This window comes from Stegastes partitus, unplaced genomic scaffold (genome assembly GCF_000690725.1).
Source record: "Stegastes partitus isolate 25-593 unplaced genomic scaffold, Stegastes_partitus-1.0.2 Scaffold2063, whole genome shotgun sequence".
NCBI classification, from domain to species: Eukaryota; Metazoa; Chordata; class Actinopteri; family Pomacentridae; genus Stegastes; species Stegastes partitus.
The window spans coordinates 17,475-23,454 of record NW_007579794.1 but is presented as its reverse complement, the minus strand read 5'-3'; the positions used below and the strand labels follow the sequence as shown (position 1 = coordinate 23,454).

General features: G+C 39.0%; 1 protein-coding gene across 1 annotated transcript in view; it reads right to left on the bottom strand.

The window, feature by feature from the left end:
* Positions 1-4,203, bottom strand: part of LOC103373774 (calcium/calmodulin-dependent protein kinase type 1-like) — a 37,909-nt gene extending 33,706 nt beyond the window's left edge. The window contains exon 1 of the mRNA XM_008303761.1: positions 4,067-4,203. The gene's annotated coding sequence lies outside the window, so the exon portion shown is untranslated. The remainder of the gene's footprint in view (positions 1-4,066) is intronic.
* Between the last annotated feature and the right edge of the window lie 1,777 nt (positions 4,204-5,980).

Below are 5,980 nucleotides of genomic sequence, written 5' to 3'. Positions count from 1 at the left end.
CACACACACGGCAGCCCTCTTGCTACCTTCACTAATGCCAGAAGTCAGCTTCATATGTGTCGCTATGGAAACCCAAAGGAGCTGCTATGGTATCAGAGAGTCTGAATTGCTTTAGTGTCTAATGGCAGGTGGCAGCTAAGCTGGAAATCATTCTGGTTACTTCTGGCTGCAGCATGCTATGCTTAGTTTAACGATATTTGGAATACACTACGCACATGACTGCTTTTAAATTCTGTATTCTCAGATATTGCATTTTGGTATGTACAATTTCGTGCATAAATTTAAGAAAAAATGCAACCAAACGTACCAGTAACAGAGCTTACAGTTCACATTTAAATACCTATGTGAGCCATTCTACACTGCTTCATTTTGCATACTATTTGAAGCAGCTGAAGTAAAAGGAAGTGTCTCTAATTTGAAATGAAAAGACAGCATGCAAAGTAATGTGCTTAAGGGAAGCAGTAAGAGGAAGTCCAGTTAAATGTGTGTAAAAGTCTTGCTGGAAAATCTGACATTTTGCAGCCTCTGCTCCTGGAGTCTAATAACCCCAGCAGAGGATAAACAAACAATAGAGAGTAGACTGTAACTCTATTCCCACGTACATCTTCAATTTCACACCACTCTCTTTCTGTGGAAACTGAGGATCCATTACCAGGCATGATTTTTATGTCACTGTTTTCATTGAAAAGGGATCCAGAGTAAGCTGAGGACACTGTTGTTGTATAAACAATAGGGAGGGTTTTTGCGTGTGTTGAGATTATTTAGGCTTTTTAATGTCTGGTTGAAGGGAGATGACTTTATTTGTGAAAAAATAACTGATGGCCAAGAAAGAAAGAAAAACATTTAATGTTAATAATGCAAATTATCACTGATTTGTCAGTTCTAAAGTAAAGATTAGTTCATGGGTGTGGCTCCTTGAATGGGAAGATTTGCTTGCTTCTGTCGATCTCAGTCTAATGTTACCCACAGCTTGATTAGACAGCATTTAAGAAACAAGAAACAAGATATCAGTTTTTTGGTGGACCAAAAAATACAAAGTTAAAATATCAGTATGGATGCAGTGAAAATAATAATAGTTGCACCTTCTTATCTCTTCAGCATCTAACCAGCAACACTTAGGCAGAGCCTCACAGTTGTTCTGTTTTAGGGAGTAGTACTTTTTTGTCAAAAATAACTGCAACAGCACAAGACTGTTCTGAGGAAACTGAAACCAGAGGAACAGTGAAAACACCTTTCACACACTGCTTGTTTGTAGCATCTCACCTTGCTCATACGGAGATACATGTAGATTCATGTCAATTCATGCACTGAGAATGAGTGATATTGAACATCAAAGTCATTTAAAATCGATGGATGCATCAACCTTTGCTTGTCACTGGTTGCAATCATTATCTACAGGTAGCTATACCCAGCAGATGCCAACATGCACCTAAAATCTCCGGCAGAACGCTTTCATTTCAATGGTGGAAAGATCGGGAAATGGTTTTTTAATAGGCAACTTCATGTCACATTTCAAACAACACATTTCAAGCCACTGGAGTTTTGAGGTCAAAGATGAGCAAGGGGGTCTGTTTTTCAAACAGGCAAATGCTATAAACAGCAGAATCAGGTTCATGTTTCAGACACGCAGGGGCAGATAGGGGCAAAGCTTAAACATGTGGGAGAGTAGAGGAAAGACACATGCAGGTATCGTATGAGCATGTAGGAGGGGCCGAAAAAAAGCCCTTCAATGTCCACTGATGACATGACTTTTGGCCAGTGGGTGAAGAAAAGCTGCTCAAACCCCAAGAAGCAACAAGGACTGAAGAAGCTTGAGATTAGGAGATGCATAATGTCATAACCACATTCCCTGAGTTGTAGGAGACATGCAGCATTCCCCCTTGTTTGAAAATTGACACAGAGAGAGTCGCTGTACTCACTGGTTTCCCATTCCTGTGATGTGCAGTGGACAGAAGAAATACACACACATACACACGACGACAGTTAAACGTGACAACATGACATGTAGTTACAAGATTGAGCGCAAAACTTACTGCAGTGGTGTTAAAATGTTCGGAAACACTTGCAAATATAATCACACAGACACAGAATCCAGAATACAAACGGACAAAGTAATGCAACTGAAGAAAAACAGTGTAAAAAAAAAAAACAAAAGGTAAAGGTTTCATTATAAACTGAGCTCTGCACATCTCTGGACAAATTCACTTAATTTCTCTAAATCGGTTGCTCTTTTATCTCTACATTTGAAAACAAACTAACACACTTACAAGCTGGTTCTCTTTCATCTTTAAACACTGCCTAATATTGATTTTGGCTCCAGATTACTACGATTATGTCATATCTCAGCAGACAATCCGTGGCAGGGCTCCAACAATGTGAGGAACTCTGTTGCCAAGTTAAAAACAAAAAAATCCAGGTCAATGATGCACGTCGACTGCATTCCTGCTAAAGCAGATTCGCTACAATGGAAGCCAAATTTTTTTTGAAATGGTTTGTCTGAACCATTTGTTTTCAGTTCTTTTTCAGTCATGCATATCTGAACTTGTAATGATTTCAAATGATTTCAGAACTGCAGACGGTAGGAAAATGATGCTTAATCTGAAATCTGAAGACTAAAGCTGAGCGGTCTTTTTTGCCTGTTTTCGGTCACATTTCATAGTTTAACTCCCCAACATTTGTTCACCTTAAAAGGTGGAGTCTGCATTTCTAGGTGGGAATCTTTCTGCCAGATTTACTGCCCCTCTGGTTCCCTCTTGTCCCCTTTTGTCATGTGCATGAGTACAAACGTGCACGAGCTCAAACGTGCAGGACATGCTGGGACAGCGTTGTATGATCGATCAAAGCCCCTTGGTTTGTTTCCAGCTTTCAGAGTCAGGTCTGTGTACAAACAGCAGATATGTCGTTCAGTACACAAAATGGAGAGCTAGCGGAGCATCATTTGCTGAATTTGACAAAAAGCCTATCAGACTAATATTGCATACTCCACCTTTAAAAGCTCTGCTGTTTCTTACACATTTGTAGACAAGCAGAGATGTGCGCATCGAACAGCGTGAAATGCAGAAGAAGCCGACACAACAACACTCCATTCACATATTTCGTACGACAACAACAAAACAGATTCATTAGGTCAAACAGTTGAACTGACAAACATTCAAGGCCTCCGCAGAGGTGGGCGGCCGCTTTGCTTCCTGGCGTGCCAGTCGCAACATGTTTAAAAGCAGAAAGAGAGCAGAGAAAAGTCAATTTCCGATCCACTGTTTATTAACTTATGTCTGCTACCATTACCTATCATTGGATCTGGACAACAGATGCCATGGTTCCTATCCAAAAGTGCATTATCAATCAACCCTGTGCACCCACTGTCTGGCTGGCAAACACACAGAGATTTGCTAACAGCAGTCTGATTGGTCAACTGGTGTCAATGACGCACAGCAAATCTCCTCTCAACGTGAGCTTATTAATTGATAAGCAGACTTCTCCTTACAGTCTGAGAGGGTGTGTGTGTGTGGTTGGAGAGGTGAGAGTGAAACAGAAAGAGGTCAGGAAATGAGAAGAAATGAGGGAAAGAGTAAAAAAAAAAATAATACTTGAAGCACTTGCCTTGAAGGGGAGAAAATTATGAGAAGTATTTTTGCTTTAAATACCAATAACACAGCCAGGAGTTATTTCTGGACAGTCTGTCAGTTTTAAAACTTGACTCATGAATTCAGATAACAGTCAAGTTATACTGACTCCTATGGAAGAAGACAAAGATATCACTTTGGGCTCTGGCATATTCCATGTCACTATCTGATCTTCCAGCTTCAGTTACATAGAGGTCTGTGAATGAGAGAGTGCATATAACCGTATTATCTTCAGCTGCCTGCCCTGTAGTAAAACCAAGTGTCTACATGAGCACGTCCCTCTAAAGTCCGGACAACGCAAATGCAGCTACAGCGTCCTTTAACGACAGCTAACACTGATAAATGTTGTTTGGAGGGGGGAAAAAGGCGCTGCCATGTCTGTCTGGCTTTTCTCCCGGAGTCAAAGTTCGTGTCACGACGGAGCAGCGGCGGCGCTTCCTTACCTGATTAGTGTCAGTCAACGAGGTGCTGTCCGCCTGTCCGTTCGTCCGGCTCGGGGCTCTCTGTCCGTCTCTGAATCTCAACTCCGCAGCCTCAGCGAGCAGCGCTCCGCCTGACGTCACCTCAGGGCAGGACGGCGGCGGACCAATCAGCGGCCGAGCTGTGGCGCACACAGGTGCACGAGGCCGCTGCGCTGATGGTCACCTGCCTCCAGCGTGACCCCCCCAAAGTACTGTACTGTACTGTACTGTAGTGTGGGGACAGGTGAGCTGCTGCTGCTGCTGGTGTACTGTTCCACTCACTGTACCTGCGATAAATCAGCCCTGCTGAGCGCTCACACAGGCTCATGGGTTTCACCTGAACAGAGGAGGAGGAGGTGGGCCACATGGGGGTGGAGTCAAACACTCAGTTCTGCTGAATTTTTATGCTCCAGTGTGTGACTTTTCTGCATCAGTTTAGGGTAAACGTGTCTTTGTTTGTATAAAATCCAGGCACCAGGTGAATATTCTAAATACAATGACATACACTGTAAAAAATTAAGTCTAGCAAAAACTTTTTTTTTTTAAATTGTGTTTTTTTAAATGTTTTTTTTTTTTTAATTAATTGTTAAAGATTTTCCTGTTTTGTTAAATTACAGATAACACCCAGTAAAATCGTGAGGAAAAAAAATTCATTTACACGTTCACCCTTTAAAAAAATACACCAAAACTGTTAATAATGCCTAAAAAAATCTGTATTTTTGCAAGTTGTTTTTTTTTTTTTTTTTTTAATTATGTTTCACTGTAAAATTGCACCTTTTTTCTGTATATAAGATTTTTTTTTTTTTTTTTTACAGAACATTACACATATTTTAGAATCAAAACATAGTTCTGCATTTTTAGCTATTCTCTTACAGATTTTCCATAGTTGTTTACTTGCTGATAATATCTTGTTAAATCATAGAAAAAGTAATATTAATTTACATTATGACGGTAAAAACAAGAGGCCAAAACTATATATCCACTTGAAAAAACACTTTCTTTACAAATATATATTTTTTGTTCTTTTGGAATGTGTAATAATACAATTATACTGCCTAACTGTGTTGAAATTAGCTAAAAATCTATATATTACAGATGTTTGGTTGATTTTTTTTTTTTTTTTTTTACAGTTGTTGAATGTTACAGTCTTCCACCGTTTATTTATTTATTTGTTTGTTTATTTGTTTATTTGTTGACTGAATCCTTGCTGTCTGATTTTTATTGTCTGGGTAAATTACAGATAAACAGTAAAATCATAGAAAAAAAAAACTTCATTAGCACATTACCTCTAAAAAACAGGCAAAAACTGCGAATCACCAGAAACCATCAAATGACTCTATTATTTTACAGATGTTTTCTGTTTTGTTAAATTACAGATACTATCTAGTAAGATCACAGAAAAAAGATTATTTATGCACGTTTTGCCGGCAAAAACAACAGTAACAGTTACAAGTAATTTGTTCTTCTACAATGTGTGGCCATAAAATTACACTGTTTTATTGTATTTCATTATTCTTATTTTTTTGTTTTGCTGATATTTTCCTTTATTTTAACAGTTTTCACAGTTTTTGAACGTTAACGTGTTTCAGCATATTTTTTCTGGCACCCTTGCTGCCAGATTTTCACAGTTTATTTTTAACAGGTTCTCAGACATTCTGTATTGCTTTCAAATTTGCTGAACCAAAATATAAAGACAGTATGCAAAATTATCTTCTTTCCTTACTTAGAGGAAACATTCCAAGTCTCATTTCTATTTTTGCTAAGGGATAAATTCAGCCAATTCTGCACAAAGCACTTTTTTAACTGTTCAACTCGTGCCACATTCTCAACCACATCCAGTTCAGGTATGACTTCAAAGGACAATGAACAGAAAGAGTGACCAGAGCACAGAACACA